This window comes from Phyllobates terribilis, unplaced genomic scaffold (genome assembly GCF_046119375.1).
Source record: "Phyllobates terribilis strain yellow unplaced genomic scaffold, ASM4611937v1 Scaffold_86__1_contigs__length_6382490, whole genome shotgun sequence".
NCBI lineage: Eukaryota > Metazoa > Chordata > Amphibia > Anura > Dendrobatidae > Phyllobates > Phyllobates terribilis.
The window spans coordinates 5,414,289-5,431,881 of record NW_027362846.1 but is presented as its reverse complement, the minus strand read 5'-3'; the positions used below and the strand labels follow the sequence as shown (position 1 = coordinate 5,431,881).

The 17,593-nt window shown below is 44.1% G+C and overlaps 1 pseudogene; it reads right to left on the bottom strand.

Annotated features, from left to right (window-relative positions):
- The window catches only part of LOC141197716 (uncharacterized), a 157,510-nt pseudogene that overhangs the window by 63,846 nt on the left and 76,071 nt on the right, over positions 1–17,593 (bottom strand).

Here is a 17,593-nt window from a genome sequence, read left to right as displayed (position 1 = left end):
TTTCCAGCGGAGGGTTAATCCACGAAGACTTAGTCATAGCCAATAACGTTATATTTTTACGCATATGCAAATCCAAAGTAGATCCATCCGGCAGGGGCACCTGGGTGCTATTGCACCCTACAAATGGGGCAGTTTGTCCGGTCAAACTAGTCAAAACATATCTAGCCATTAGACCACAAGGCAGTTTTTTCATATCCCACCTCGACGGCTCTCCACTAACGAGGTACCAGTTCCAATCAATATTTAATAAATGCCTGTCATAAAAATATTAAGGATCTCTCTCTCCAACTGAAACCCCTCACCCCCCCTCCTCCATACTTTTTGTCAGAGTAGCAGAGCTGACAATCTATGAAACTGTCTGTATGCTAATAGCAGTACAAGCAGCTCAATACCCCATTCTAATTAACATACGAATGCAGTTCCTCTTAGCATCAACCTGGGATAAATGGACACCTTTGAGCAGATGGGCGAGAGATTGAAAGACAGAGGATACAGCTCTGTGGCTTCAAAGGAACTCTGTCACACCCCACACAATAGCAGGGTCACCCTCATTTGCAAAATCCCTGTCCTTAAGGCTGTGTGCCCACTATGCGTTTTCCAAGCGTTTATGCTGCGGAATTTCTGCAGCGTAAACGCTTGGTAATCCATCCCCCATGGTCCCCAATGACAAGCCGCAATGTCAGTGCCCATGCTGCGGATTTTTCCGCAGCGTTTATGCAGCGCTCAAAAATCCGCAGCATGTCCATTAATTTTGCGGAAGCGCTGCGTTTTCACCGCCATTGACTTGCATTAGAACGAATGAAAAGCTCATCACTGCATCTGCAGATGCGCCTTCCATGCGTTCTAATGTGCGGATGGTACCTGGGTGTGGAGGAGAGGAGACTCTACTCCACACCCAGGTACCATAGAACCTGTAAAAAAAAGAATAAAATAAAAAATAAAGATTATATTCACCTTCGGGCAGATCGCGAAGGACTGTAGGACCTGTGGTGACGTCAGTCATGTGACGGCAGGTCCTTCAGTACAGGGCACCGCGATCTGCCGGCAGCCAGCACAGGAGCGCAGCAAGACTGCAGGGGCCACCGGAAGGTAAGTATAGGTTTATTTTTTTATTTTTTACCATTCTCTCGGGTCACACTATATAAATCCATGCTGGTTGGATGGATTTATATAGTGTGACCAAGTTGTCAAGCACTTTCCAAGTGATGCTAAAATCGCTTGGAAAGCACTTGACATCCGCATGTCCCTGGCAGGAAAAAACACATGTACAATCCGCATGAAAAAATCCTGAGCATTTCTGCATCGTGGGCACATAGCCTAAAGGGAATCTGTCACCCTCCTGGGCGATATCAGACCTCTGCTATGGCCATACAGGTGATAGAAAAGTAAATCTATACTTACCCGTATGGCCATAGCAGTGGTCTGATTCCAGAGAAATCTTCTTTTATAAAGCTTCTTCTCCAGAGGCTTGGCGTCCAGGGGAAGCTAAGCAACCCCCCCCACACCTTTATGCTTATTATGGAGCTAAATCCCCGCCTCTGGGCCAAATTATCATCTCCCTTTAACGGTAATCTTCAGTCTGTCCGGCACCGACATGAAATATGGAATATATGAAGTTCCATATATCCGATAGCTACGTACTGAGTAATCGGGATTGTGTGTGCGCGAATTCCTTACAAACCCTGACAATGCCGAACAACGGCAGGGAACCACCCCAAAGATTACAGGACACACTCATTCCGCATATTAAATGAATATTAATATAATAATTATCATCATTAATATATTGATATCAATATTGAGCAGAATTAATTTCAGCGCCTATTGGTTCGGCCCTCCACAACAGTCACAGTCTCTCATGTGGCCCTTCGGGAAAATTAATTGCCCACCCCTGCTCTAAACAGATGAGACGTCAGCGGTAAGTTCCTGGATGTAAATATTATTCTGTATCTGCACTGTGTGACTTGGAGTGATAATGTGATCTGTAAAATCCCTTAGGCTGCATTCTCACATTTGTGTGAAATGTCCATGTGCTGCCACACGGACTCGTAGAGTTTTCTGGGTCCATTCACACATCCGTGAAAATCAAAGATCTGAGAATAATATCTGTGAGGGTCAGAGAATGTCCTATTGTGATGCGATTTTGAGGATCAGAATAGGACATGCTCAATACATCTGTAAAACAGGACAGCACACCGACACTACACACTCATACAGGAATGTAGCCTTATTATGTATAGCACAGTCTCTTATTATATAGTGTACTCACTTATTATGTATAGCGCCTTCCTTAGTTACATAGTTTCCTCTTTTCTTATGCATAACACCATCCCTTATTACGTAACATCCTCTCAAGTTATATATGGTGCCGTCCCTTATTATATAGTTTCCTCTGCTGTTATGTACAGTGCTGTCCCTTACATAGCGTATTTTTGTTATTCACAATGCCCTCTTTTATTACATTGTCGTCTCTTGTTAGATATAAAATGACTGCTGAAGCAGCCGGTGAACAGAAGACCAGTCCATCAGCTCCTCCATCAGAAAAGAAGCTTTCCCATGCTCCATCAGCAGTCACTGCCTGATATATCTAACAAAAGACAGTATGTAATAAAAAACAGGGTGCTATATAATCTGATATGTAAGGGACTGTGCTGTACATAACACGAAAGGGCACTGTGTTTTAAGGGATGGTAATATACATATTAAAAGGAGTCTATATATTACATACCACCATATCTCTCGTGGGTGCGTCAGTGGCTTTCTTTCCTCTGGCTCTGGCCTGTGTTCAGCCTCACACAGACCTGTACTTCAGAGAGCTCCTGCTTTTAAGCTGCCGACCAAACAATGACACACTCTAAGCTCAACTGAAAGTTTAAATGGGTTTGGTGGACATGGGCTACTCCCAAAACTGGAGGGAGAGGTTCATCCCACTACCAATCCTATAGACCTCTCCAAAAATAAATGCCCACGTCAAGTTTTCTTAAATCTAACTTGGTCAAATAGCTTGAGTAAGTCCACACTTACTTATATTTTGCATATATTTGCTTAGGATTTCCCTCACTGTCTCACAAATATAAATATTTATAATATAAATATATATATGACATGAACAGTCTATAATTTTAAGGGTAGGTTAATTTTAACATTGAGAGATAGAATATCTCCCCCAAAAAATCAAGAAAATCACATTGTATAAATTCGATAATTTTTTTTTGCATTTTGCAGTGAGAAATAAGTATTTCATCCCTCTGGCAAAAAACACAATGCTTGGTGGTAAAACCCTTGTTGGCAAGCACAGCAGTCAGACGTTTTGTGTAGTTGATGATGAGGTTTGCCACATGTCAGGAGGAGTTTTGGTCCACTCCTCTTTGCAGATCATCTCTAAATCATTTTGATTTTGAGGCTGTCGCTTGGCAACTCGGAGCTTCAACTCCCTCCATAAGTTTTCTATGGGATTAGATAATGCTGAGATAATGACTTTTGTGTTTTCATTGGCTGTAAGCCATAATCATCAACAATAACAGAAATAAACACGTGAAATAGATCTCTCTGTCTGTAATGACTCTATATAATATAGGAGTTTCACTTGTATTGAAAAACTGAAATAAATTAACTTTTTGATGATATTCTAATTTAGTGAGATGCACCTGTAGCTGTAGAGTAATTTCAAAAACAAAAAATGGCTCGTATTTTGCGGTCCTGAGAGTCTGAAGGCAAAGCAATAGCTTTAAATACATGAAATGATATATTTCAATAGCTGAGTGTAGACACAGTCCAAGCTAAATAACAAAATGTGAGTTAGAACAATGTCCTTGGACCAGAAGGAATGCACCTATTCAGTTCGGTTACTGCTGTGCACCTGTACAGAATGTTAAGACTGTACTGACCTGTACAGTCCCAAGGGACTAGCGCAAGGCTAATATACCCACTTTCAGAAATAGGGTTAATAATCAAACTTAAGATTTGTGTTACGTTACATATTAAGCATCTTACATTTTGAACAAGGACTGTATTTATTCTTCGGGTAATTATAGACCAGTAAACTTAACATCCATTTTAGGAAAAATGTTTGACATTGCCCACACTGGATGTCTAGTAAGTATATTCAAGTTACCAGGTTCTGAACATTTTTTTAAATTTGATATAAAACTGTCTTAAAGATTGTATCCAGTTAGTTAAGACTCATTCAGACGTCTGTGCACATCGATTCAAGATTGGACCACTAATGCTCGGACTAGCCACCGGTCTCTGACCTGAGCAAGACAGTTTCATGTATTTCTACGAGACTGTATAGCTTGATTCAAGAGAGTCGCGGCAAGTCCATGCATTGCGGTCTGATTTATAGCAGATTTGCACGGACGTCTGAATGAGCCCTTATATAAATAATTGGTGATGTGAGTGGGCCTTGGGTATGAATGGTGTACCCCAAGGTTCAGTGCTGGATCCACTATTAAACTTAATTATTAATTATATTAAAACAGTAAAACTACTGAGTCCCGTGTTGAAAAATCACTTGTAGATGAGTATCTGATTGTAAGAATGTGCAGTCATCGTATGTTCAGGAGATTTAAACTAGGAGAGTCACTGGTAGAGAAGGACCTGGGTGTAATAATCTTCTTTCATCGTATGTTCAGGGGACTTAAACTAGGAGTCACTGGTAGATAAGGAGCTGGACTGTACTTGCAAAACACATACTAAATCACAGCATTCAATATTAATCCATGTCTTCTAAAGCCAGCAAGATATTCTCATGTATTAAAAGAGGCATGAACTCGTGGGACAGGAGCGCAACACTACTACATTACAAAGTGTTAGTGTAGCCTTATCTCGAATATATAGTTCAGTTCTGGGTATCAGTTTATAATAAGGTGTCACTTTAAACACCACAGACAGTCCCAGTAATATTAGTAGTAAAGGATGGGGTAATATAGAGGTAAGACGCGCCATGTCATCTGCCAGTGACAATTAGAGGCTGTAGCGCAAATAGCAAAAAGCGGCATTTTGACATTACTTAGGCTATCTTTGAATTAAAGGGCTGGATATAGTCCTAGGAAACCTTAGAGTGTGATACACGTCTTTTCCAGGGAAATGGAGAGTTTGGAGTATTTTCATTTTTTAACTAATCGATTGGTTAGAAAACCTTTTTTGGGGTTGATTTGGACTGTCATATATGGAGTTATGCAGATCAAAGGCTCAGGGCATCTTATCACTGCCTACACCCCTCCAGGGCTGTGAATAAGTAATTAAAGCAGGTTATCTGATGGATAGCAAACATGGAGTCTGTATACAGAGTAATGAACAAAAACGTAAATTGATGTGCATGCAAAATGTAAATGCATGTTCACATAAGGCCACTAGACAGAGAAAAACCAAAGACAAGCAAAATACTCAAATAACTGGAAGTAAATGGATAAATCGCACAGTGCAAAAAAATATGATAAATAATAAAGGGTATTTAGTTAACATAATTTTGATCAAAATAATGTAAAAGCCATCCCTCCACGTCACGATAACTCTTATGGGACAGTCCTAACTCTAATATTAAAACCTTACCAGTTGTCAAATCACATACATATGGATAAGGGCAGAGAGACTGAACCCCTAATAGAAGCATAGACCTGAGAGGCAGAATGAACCTTTCAGCTCAGACAAAGGGCGGCCACACCCTTATATGCACTTAAGCACACTAAACTACAAAGAAAAAACCTGGGAGTCTGAACTGAAAAAAAAATTGATGTGCATGCAAAATGTAAATGCATGTTCACATAAGACCACTAGACAGACAAGCAAAATACCCAAGTAACTGGAAGTAAATGGATAAATCGCACAGTGCAAAAAAATATGATAAATAATAAAGGGTATTTAGTTAACATAATTTTGATCAAAATAATGTAAAAGCTATCCCGCCATATGTATGTCACTTGACAACTGGTAAGGTTTTAATATTAGAGTTAGGACTGTCCCATAAGGGTTGCCGTGACGTGGCGGGATAGCTTTTACATTATTTTGATCAAAATTATGTTAACTAAATACCCTTTATTATTTATCATATTTTTTTGCACTGTGCGATTTATCCATTTACTTCCAGTTATTCGTGTATTTTGCTTGTCTTTGGTTTTTCTCAGAGTAATGAACAGGTAGCTGTCACTGTTTGATAACTATTTGGACCAGCAGATGGGCTGGGGCTTTCATCTTGTGCAGTCAGTCTGTCTGTACTGTACAGCTAGGACAATGTAGAACAATATTTTAAGGTTTTCTATATTATAATTCTAGTTTTACAGAATCCATGGATATATCCATGATGGGGGAGCAGATTCACATCTGTGGGTAAAATTGCTAAATTTTTGTAACTGAGAATCCACAGGAGCGCAATGTCTCCCTGAATTATGAATAGATCATTTTCATGTGTGGTATGTATAGATGACGGCCATATTGTTTCTATGGAACGTTCCGTGGGAAAAATATGACCCACATCAGAAATGAGGACTAAAACTGAATTAGAATCAAATATTATAAGCCGTCTCCCTCTTACCTCAGCAGAAAGGGTAGTGAAGGGTCTGATGAGACCCTTTATAAAACATCTCTTCCGACAAGCCTACAACCTGCAGTAACCACCGCTCCACCATACTGCTGTATGACAAGCTCTACCCTCACCTACTGTATCCTCACCCATCCCTTGTAGATTGTGAGCCCTCGCGGGCAGGGTTCTCGTGCCTCCTGTACCAGTCGCTGTCACATTGTGTTCAAGATTATTGTAATTGTTTTTGCTATGTATACCCCTTTTCACATGTAAAGCGCCATGGAATAAATGGCGCTATAATAATAAATAATAATAATCTCTTCTACCATATATCAAAGTTAGATCCCGAAGAACCACATGTGTATGCTCGTTCAGCACCACAACTTTTTCGGTGTCAACTTCCCCGCAAAGAAATCTCATGGTCCAGTCATGTAAGGTTTATTCATTTTTTTTTATTTGACTGTTTGTTTTATGTATGACTTTTTGTTATTGGTTGATTTGTAACTTTTTTAAGCATTGTGCTTCTTTTGGATATTAAATCTAACATTTAATATGTTTGTTTTTCGTTGCTTTAACAAACCCACGATCTCGGGGAGAGAAAAAATAACTTGGTTTTGTTACCAGGTAGCCAGAGTGCAAGTAGTGAACTGCTCAGGAGCTTGGGAAAGCTGGATGTGCATGTTAACCAATGTGTTGCCCAGTAAAGCCGTCTTGCTGGCGTTGTAAAATGGCGACTGGTGACAGTGTATGGTGCCCAGGGTGGTAGTCGTGGGAAAATGCTGGTTCTCCACCCCCTGGCACCTCACAAACAAGCAGTGTCCCGGTCCATATGTAGTGTGCTGTGAAGTTTGCTTTGCAATCACTTGTAGGCCAGAGGCTTCCGCTGTATCCACGCCCTTAGGTCCAGGATTGGTGGCAGCGTTAGTGGTTTACATGACACGGACTAATGGAAAATTCGCTCATCTCTATTTCCTAATCATCATTTAGTGCTGAAAGTTGTTTCTCTTTCGCTTCTAAAACTGTGACTTTAATTTGACTGTAACTGTTGGATTTTATTTCTTGCAAATTTGCCAGTAAAATTGTTTTAATAAACAAGGAAATTGCTATATATCCTACATGAGTTTTTAGATGATGAAGAAGATATGATTCCTGAGAATAACATTTCCCACATTCAGAACATTAAAATGGTTTCTCCCCTGTATGAGTTCTCTGATGTGCAACAAGTATTGAATTCAAACTAAAACATTTCCCACATTCTGGACATGAATACGGCTTCTCTCCTGTGTGAGTTCTCTGATGTTTAAGAAGATCTGATTTGTGGTAAAAATATTTCCTGCATTCTGTACATGAATATGGCTTCTCCCCTGTGTGAATTCTCTGATGTTTAAGAAGATCTGATTTCTGCCTAAAACATTTCGCACATTCTGAACATGAAAAAGGCTTCTCCCCCGTGTGAGTTCTTTGGTGTATAACAAGAATCCATTGATGGATAAAACATTTCCCACATTCTGAACAGGAAAAAGGCTTCTCCCCTGTGTGAGTTCTCTGGTGACGAAGAAGTGATGATTTTGTCAACAAACGTTTCCCACATTCTGAACAGGAAAAAGGCTTCTCCCCAGTGTGGGTTCTCTGGTGCCTAACAACATCAGATTTCTGGTTAAAACATTTCCCACATTCTGGACATGAATATGGCTTCTCTCCTGTGTGAATTCTTTGATGTTTATGAAGATCTGGTTTCTGCCTAAAACATTTCCCACATTCTGAACATGAAAATGGCTTCTCCCCTGTGTGAATCTTCTGATGTGTAAGGAAATGTGTTTTCTGATTAAAACATTTCCCACATTCTGAACATGAAAATGGCTTTTCTCCTGTGTGACTTCTCTGATGTGTCAGCAATTTAGATTTATATTGAAAACATTTCCCACATTCTGAACAGGAAAATGGTTTCTTCCCTGTGGGAATTATTTGATGTTCGACATCCCTTCTCTGGCTTTCATTTTGCTTAACAGTCTGTGATGAATCCAAGTAGATGACGGATTGAAAAGGCTCAGATGATTGATTTTTGCTCTGAAGGGCTGGAGGTATAGCTGGAATAATGGCACGCTTTTCATGGGTATCTGGTTTGACACCACAGTCATCTGCCAAGAATAAATCTGATTTTATTATTTTTCAATATCAATGCCTTATATTTTATAACATTTCTCTATACAAATCGAAGTGTAATGAAACTATGACCCAAGACAGTAGTGAGTCACCTGTGCACAAATCCCATGGTACTGAACCCCTAACGTACCATCGACGAACATAATACATATACGCAGAAAAGTTTGAGGTAATAAAGGGAGGATTAAAAATAAGCTTTATTACATTACAATCTACAGCAACGGATAAAAATATACACCATTCACATCTGGATAAGCCCTGGATAAGTCCTAAGTATACAGACATAAAGGGGGTATTCCCATCTTTGAGAAACTATCCCAATATGTAGTAGGTATAATAATAATATTAGCAAATATCTCCAAATAGTAATGTAGTATAGTTCTTCTGATTCGCTATGTTGCTTACCCCATGTGCAGGGTATTGTAGTAGCTTAGGTATCCATGGTGACTACCCCTCATGTAGTCAGTTGCTAGTGGTCATAACCAGGGATATTCAAGCTACTGCAATGCGCTCTGCACATGGGGTAAGCGACATTTCTTTTTTTTAAACTTTTTTTTAAAGATTATAAAATATTTTATAAATCCAATTTAACAAAATAGGTAAGTACAAACGAGTAAGTGCATAGTATAGACGAACAAACAAGTAATACTTTTTCCCATCACCCATGACAGCACACCTTGAGAGAGGGATCCACCCCACCAAGGACAGGAACCTGTTGTCAGCTTACCTGGGTCTGTTCCGGTGTGGAAGAGCAGGCTCCGGCCTGTGCACCGGGTTCCAGGCTCCAGAAGCTCCATCCACAGCTCTTTGGGGCCGTGTCTGAGAGGGCGAAAGCGGTGAGGAGGGCTCCGGCTCCCCCAGACCACTGCGACACCCTCCCCCTGCTGCAGGCTCCTTGCTGGCCGCACACGTGGAGCGGCGTCTTCCGGGCGTGACGCGGGCCCAGACGTCACGGCGCGGTTCACGCTGGGAGAGGCGTGTCAGGGGGCGGCGCCCGGATCCAACATGGTGGCGCCCTGTAAGCGCTTGCCAGACGATTTTTGAAGCCTCGGAGGCGGGTGTCAGGAGGGGGAAGGGCACTTGAACCAGAGGAGGTTCAGGATGTGCCCTTATTTAAAGTGGGGGAAGTCTAGTCAGCGCTGCTTATGCTCCAGCCACACAGTCTCGGTAGCCATGGCAGACCAAGACAGTCAGAATCAGCAGCAGCTGATCTCAGCAACACCAGCGGAAGAAGCAGTTTGACGCCTCTCATACAGACAGCCGCTCAAGCAACCATAGCGGCAGCCGGGGAAGTAAGGTGTCGGACGTTTCTGTGCCATCCAGAAGGGATTCATCTCATATCCCGCCACAGCCTCCAAATCTGGTACCCTTCAGTGACTTCAGGGGTGAGTGATCTTCGTGAATGTCACTTAGTATTAATGGGAAGTTATTATGTGCTTCATCCCTTAGGAGCCTAAGAAGAGTAGCACCAGATAGAAGCGCAGGACATGTGCCTTATGCCAATTTCCCCTTTCTGTAGATTGGCAGAAACAGCTTTGTTCAGGCTGTATTAATAGAACCATTGCGGAGAGTACGCCAGATTTTGCATTTAATCTGAGGTCCATAGTCCGTGCAGAGGTACAGGGCTCCCTGAAGGGATTTCTTAAAGGGAAGAAGAGATCCCATAAGGATGTCTCCTCCGACTATGATTCATCTTCCCAGTCAGTGGATAAGTGGCTCAGTGATTCATCATCCTTGTCCTCGTCGGATAATGGTAGACCCTGCTTCCCTATTGAGGGTACGGACAGACTGGTCAGAGAGGTTAGATCAACTAAGGGGTTAAGAGAAGAGAAAGCAGCCAGATCCCTTGAAGACATTATGTTTGCGGGCCTGGAGGAAAAAAAAAAGACGCACTTTTGCGGTGAACCCTAGAATTCAGGCACTTATAGACCCGGAATGGAGGAAGCCCGAGAAATCGGGGGCATTACCTTCTTCCTCAAAGAGGAGATACCCCTTCGAGGATAAGGACTCTGAATCTTGGGATAAGATCCCCAAGGTCGACGGATCGGTTGCCCGATCATCTAAAAAATCGTCTCTACCCCTGGAAGATTCGGGCATCCTTCTGGATAAAAAAGCAGACTTTCTTCTGTCACACATGGGATGCAGCAGCAGGGGGCCTTAAGCAAGCGGTAGCGGGCACCTGTGTTGCGAGGTCACTCATGGTATGGCTACAACAATTAGAAGACCAGCTCAAAGTTAAAAAGACCCCTAGAGATAAAATCCTCTCCAATCTACGTCTAATGCAGGCAGCGTCAGCCTTCCTTGCTGACACTTCAGCGGATTCAGTTAAAATCTCAGCCAGGTCAGCAAACCTGTCTAATGCTGCCAGACGGGCCTTGTGGCTCAAGGGTTGCCGAGGAGACCTGCAGTCAAAACATAAATTATGTTCCCACCCATGTGACGGCAAACTCCTGTTCGGCCAAAAGCTGGACGAGCTTTTGGAGAAAGCTGGCAATAGGAAGAGAGGTTTCCCAGGGTTCACAGGGGACACAAAGAGGTCTTACTTTTGGAGGAAGAAATTTAACTGGGGTTGTCCTCCAGGAGACAGAAAGAGATGGGATTCCAGATCTAAGAAGGAGTCGGGTTATCCTCCGCGACTAAAAATTCTTCGAAATGACGCCAGGCTAGAAGTCGGTGGAAGGCTATCCCATTTTATTCCAGCTTGGGAAGCCATTACATCAAATCCCTGGGTGAGGGATGGCCTGAAGATACGCTTCGGTCAGATTCTGCGCAGAACCTTTGTGGTCACCCACAGGAGGAAGTCCGTGGAGGAACAGTTGGACTTGGAGTCAGAAATATTAGATTTAGTGAGGAAGCGGGTCCTTCATGAAGTTCGAGTCAGAAAGGGAAAGGGGATTTTATTCCCCCCCTATTTGTGATAAAAAAACAAAAACAAATGGGTTCTTAAGGACCATTATCAACCTCAAGAGTCTAAACCAACTGGTAGAAAACCAGACGTTCAAAATGCAATCAGTGAACTTGGCAGTAAAACTCCTGCACCACAATTGCTGAATGGCAATAATCAATCTAAAGGATGCCTATTATCACGTCCTAATCCATCCAGCCTACCAAAAGTACCTAAGGGTAGCCCTTTTTATACATGGGGAACTGAGACATTTCCAATTCACTGCCCTACCTTTCGGTCTCTCGATAGCTCCGATAGGGTTTACAAAGCTGATGGCAGAGGGGACAGCTTTTCTACTAATCAAAAACATAGTGATCATTCCCTATTTAGACGACTTTTTGGTGATAGGGAGATCAGAAGACCACTGTTCCACTCAACTGCTAGAGGTCACGTCGGTTTGACAACGGCTGGGATGGTTGATAAATTCTCAAAAATCAAAACTAACCCCCTCAAGGACTCAAATCTTTCTGGGCCTAACCCTAAATACTAATCTCCAAGCCTGCTTCCTCCCAGAAGACAAGGTTTGCAAAGTAATCAATTTGGTCACAAAGGCTACAGAGTCTCTGGTGATGTCCTTGAGAGAAGCAATGTCCCTACTGGGCTCCATGAAGTCCTGTCTCCTAGCAGTCAAATGGGTCCAAGGTCATATGATGCTTCTTCAGTGGGAGGTCCTGTCGGTGCAGAGATCCTTCAACGGGCGTTTAGAAAGAAGACTCTCTCTTTCCTTTGAAACTATAGACTCCCTCTCTTGGGGGACAAACAGAGGAAATCTGACCTCAGGCACGCAGTGGTCCAGACCAGTAGACCATATAATTACAACCGATGCGAGCGGTTCCGGCTGGGGGGGGGGGGGTCATCTAGCGGATCTCTCAGTTCAGGGACACTGGGCATGTTACGAGAGGCATCATCGAACTTAAAAGAGCTTTTGGCATTGGAGAAATCCCTGATAGGCTTCCTTTCCCACATTCAGGGTCACCATGTCCAGGTCAGGTAAGACAATCGGACAACAGTGGCTTACATAAATCACCAGGGAGGAACAAGATCGCGCTCCCTGATGGTAGTGGCAAACAGGATCCTGCAGCTAGCGTTACAGCATCCTCCATCCCTCAGCGTTCTACACATAAGGGGGGGTGGAGAATTCAAAGGAAGATTTTCTGAGTTGCAACACCTTAAGACAAGGGGAGTGGGCCCTAAACTCGGTAGTCTTCCAGCAGAGTATCCAACTATGGGGGCCACCGGACATAGATTTGTTCGCCACCAGGGCAAACAGAAAGGTGGAGAAATTCTGTTCACTAGACCCAACAGAGAATCCCTATGCTGTAGACGCCCTTCAGGTTCCTTGGAAGTTCAGAAAGGCCTATGCCTTTCCCCCAACAGTTGTGAGGAAAATTCTAATAGCCCCTTTTTGGCCAAAAAGACCTTGGTTCTCCCTGCTTCGTCTAATGTCGGTTTCAGATCCCTGTGTCCTGCCAGAAAGGTCAGACCTTCTCAACCAGGGGGCGGTATTGCACAAGCAGGCCAAAGGATTCCATCTTGCAGTGTGGAATTTGAGAGGGCATTACTGAGTAATAACGGGTTCTCACCAGGCCTTGTTTCTACCCTACTGGATAGTAGGAAGCCCATAACAACTAAAATTTATAGCAGAATTTGGGGGAAGTTCCTAAATTTTATAGATGCCCCATTATCGGATAAACCTCCAATTAATGATGTCCTGGAGTTCTTGCAGAAAGGACATGACCTGGGGTTGGCCACAGGAACACTCAAAGTTCAGGTATCGGCTCTGGAGCGCTCTATAATTGCAACCTAGCAGGGAACAGGTGGGTGTCTAGATTCATTAAATCCTGCACCAGATCTAGACTAGTTCAGACTTGCAGAATTCCTCCCTGGGATCTGAATTTGGTTTTAAATGCGCTCACTATTGACCCATTTGAACCCCTGCAGGCTCTCTCTCCAAAAATTCTCACCCTTAAAACTATTCTCTTAGTGGCCTTGACATCAGCCCGTAGGGTGAGTGACCTGGTCTCCTTCGCTATGTCCAGAAATCCCTGAGGGTGCCGTCCATGTAGCAGCTCAAACGGTGAGAATCCCGTAGAGCTCTGGGGAACTTCCTAATTTAGAAAAGCAGGTATGGCAATAGGCAATCCCAGTTTCGCCCATCCTTCTCTACGACCTTCTTCAGCATAGACTTCAAGTTCTTGTTGAATTTCTCCAACACGCCGGCCATCTGCAGATGGTATACAAACGTCTGGAGTTGTGTAATCTGGAGAGACTTACACAACTACCTCATCACCTTAGACATAAAAGGCATTCCCTGGTCCATCTGGGCAGGGCAGGACTGGCAGTAGTTCACAATTTCTAGGTGACATTCAGGCCAGTAGAACCTCTGCAGGACCCGCTCCCAAGTTTTGTCTACCGCTAGATGCCCACCCAAGATATGAGAATGGGCCAGGTCTAATACCTTACTCCTGTAGGAACCCGGCACCATCAACTGCTCTATCCCCTTTTGGCTTAGTGATCCGGTAAAGAAGTTCCCCATTGAGTGTAAAATATGGGAACCTGGTGTCAACCCCCAACTCTTCAGCAACCCCATTGATTACAGATACACTATCAAATGCATTCTTCAAGGTAAGATCCTGCATTTGCCAAAATTTCCCCCAGACACCCCCAAATCCAGAATCTCGGCCTCTGGGGTCACCGTCTCGTCCTTGTCACCAGCAAGGACACACAGGGGGGGAACTAATCTGCCTCTTACTGTGATGCATCATGGTGTAACAAGCTCCTGTTCGAGACACTTGGTACCCCCGCTTTCTACCACAAGTCCCAGAACAGGCTGAAGTCCCGCCCTATTATTGGGGTGTCTTTAACCACCCCAACCTCATGGGACTCAGCCCCACAGTTAGTTTGTATAATAACTCTAACAATAGGATAATCCTTGGCGTCCCCGTGAATGCACAGTTCACCCACGTTTTCCCGGGGATCAACTGATGTGGGAGCGTTGCCCTTATTAGAGTCACCAAAATCCCTGAGTCCAAGATTCCTGCCACCAGTACCCCATTAATGGGCACGGGACATGACTGTGGCCCCTCACCGGGCTGATAGTCCACACTGCAGGCGGGTTAGGCATAGAAGGAACAGCGGCGTCCCAGGCTGCAGTCCATCTGTTCTGTGGTCAGGGGGCAGCTACATGGCCTGGGCCGTGACATCTCCAGCATATATCATCACCCGCAGGGACCTTGGGCATTAGCTCCCCCACCCCTTTGGACCTTGGATGCCCTACCCCTTTTTAGGCCTTCGCCCCCTGGGGAGTTCCCCAGTATGGAGTGGGCTGCTTTCCCAAGGAACCCTCGGCCCCCTGATACCTCTCGACCAAACTAACCAGTTCATTAGCGTTCCGGAGATCACCCTGGGCAACCCAAGTCTCTATTGGCCTTGGCAGGGAATGCACAAATCGGTCCATCACCACTCGCTCTACCATCTGCGCCAGGTTAGAGGACTCTGGCTGCATCCATTTTTGGACCAGGTTCAACAGGTCAAACATTTGGGACCGAGGGGGTTTCTTGTGGTGATACGCCCAGCGGTGGACCCGCTGTACCCTGACAGACATAGTTACCCCCAAGCGTGCCAAAATTTCAGTTTTTAATTTGGCATACTCTTTGGCATCTTGCAAGGCCAAATCATAATATGCCTTCTGGGGTTTCCTCGTCAGGTATAGCACCAGCACTTGCCCATTGTTCTGGCGGAAGTTTCTCCCTCTCGGTGATCCTTTCATAAAACTGTCAGAAAGGCATCTATATCGTCACCTGGAGTCATTTTTTGCATCGCACGTCTTACCGCTTTCCGGACATGGGAGTCATCAACCGGACCTGGAAGTGGGGTGGTCTGTCGGCCCTGGATGGTGGTCGCCAAAAGCTGCATCAGATGCTGTTGACGTATCTGCTATAGCAACAGCCTGTTTGTCTCCTGCTGCTGCGTCAGGACCAGGTGTTTTATTACGCCCTCCATGCTGCCGGACATTTTCTGGTGTCTGACGGCCTTTACCCAGGACATCCACCGCTCTCTGTGGCAGGTACATGTGTTCCTGGAATCTTGCACACACTCTCGCACCACTTGTGGTAGAGTCTCTAGCTCTGCTGCACTTGGAGATACAGGACACTGTCTCTTTAAACAACTTGGTGGTTTATTATAAGAAGCAGCATAAACCACGGACAAGTGCAAAACATAAATATAGCCTTTCTGGCATAACAGGAAACAAAAACAAAAAAGGTATAGAACAGTCCTTACTTCGGCCGGGGTCTGGTCACTCAGGTTCAGAAATAGCACATGGTCTAGTCTAGCACACAAACACCAGTTCCTCTCTTTCAGGAGCTAGTTTCCACACACTGAACACCACCTGAGTGAAAAGGCTGGCTATTTAAAGCCCAGACCACACCTTGGGGTGGAGATATGGTGGATGGCCTCACGCTCACACTGCAGCCATCCACCTATACAACATGCCCTTTGTAAATGGATGTTTAACCTCTCTGCAGTAGAAACTTCCATGTTTCACAGCACTGAAGTTAACAGCCTCAGTGAAACATATCTCCCCTCCAGAATTCTGCCAGTCACTTTGTCACAGTTTTTAAAATCATTTTTAGAGGGCAGATGTTGTAAATATTTCTTTCATGGTGGAATGTGGTCAGAGAAGCCCTGTGCATCTGCCTCATCTTCTGATTGTGGAGGGGAGGAAAACCAGCCACCCCCATCCGGATTAGCAGTGGGGCCCCAGGTCCCTCATAGCTCCCAGTACCCCTGAGATTTTTCATAGGGAAATCTCTGTTCCTTTGGTGGGAGCAAGGGCTGCACTGCAGACTCACATGCCACCCCCTGTCATGTTGCGTGTCTCCGAAGGCTCTGAGATTCTCCTGGATTGTGACGCAGACCTCACCTCCCAGGAAGCACCGGACCGCACTGCTCTCCCACGACTCACTTCAGCTGCCAATCCTTGCCGCAACTCCCTTACTGTAGAAGAGGACTTCAGAGGGTCTCCCCTCTTCCCCTCACCATCACGAGTTACATGAAGGTCCGCGGTAGTTTCTGATGGTGTCCAAGATGGCGTTGAAGCTCCGTAACAGTCTTTTTGAAGAAAGGCATCCAGTGCTCACGGTACCAAGTCACACCCTGGGGTCTTGTGTCTACGGGGTCCTATTAGGCTGAGTGATTTGGCAATATAAATTATATATATGCCGTAGAGAAGCTGTGCTTGCCAGGAGCTCCCGAACTACTCGTCCTCTCACATCGGGTTCGTGGCCACACACCCCCACCACACTTCTAACTGGAGGTATTTCCTATTATTATTATCATCACACCTACTATATTTTGGGATAGGATTTTGGAGATGGGAATACCCCTTTAAGGCTGTATGCTTAGGACTTATCCAGGACTCATCCAGATGCCTCATTCCATTGTCTTTTGTGATTACATTTATCCCTCTTAAATGACTTTTTGTATTTATATGTGTTTTCAAATGCGATCTATTAAGGTGTATTTTTAATCTCTATATTGTCTCACATTTAAAAAAGAGAGAAAAAACTACAAAAATAGGCAAAACAAAATTGTTGGCACCTTGTTGCCAAAATACACTTTCTGCCATGACTGTATGTATTATATAAGAAGGTGATGTTAACAGTAGACACTAAAGTAGGGACTAATCGATTGCGATATAAAGCCACCAGGTGCTTTTCAATTCTCCACTTCTTTGAACCAGCTTTGTAGTCGGCTCATGTTTTACCGTGCATGTCACTGATCTTTTCTAGTGAAATGTTCAATGGAGAATCAAAACTGGGCTTTGACCAGATTATTACCTGACCCTACTTCTCAACCCTTTCCTGATCTGCCTACATACTTCTTGTTGACCTCAGAACGGTTTGGCTTCTCACTTGACTGCTCTTCCGGGACGTGTACTGCTGCTAGATATTGACCTTCGCTTC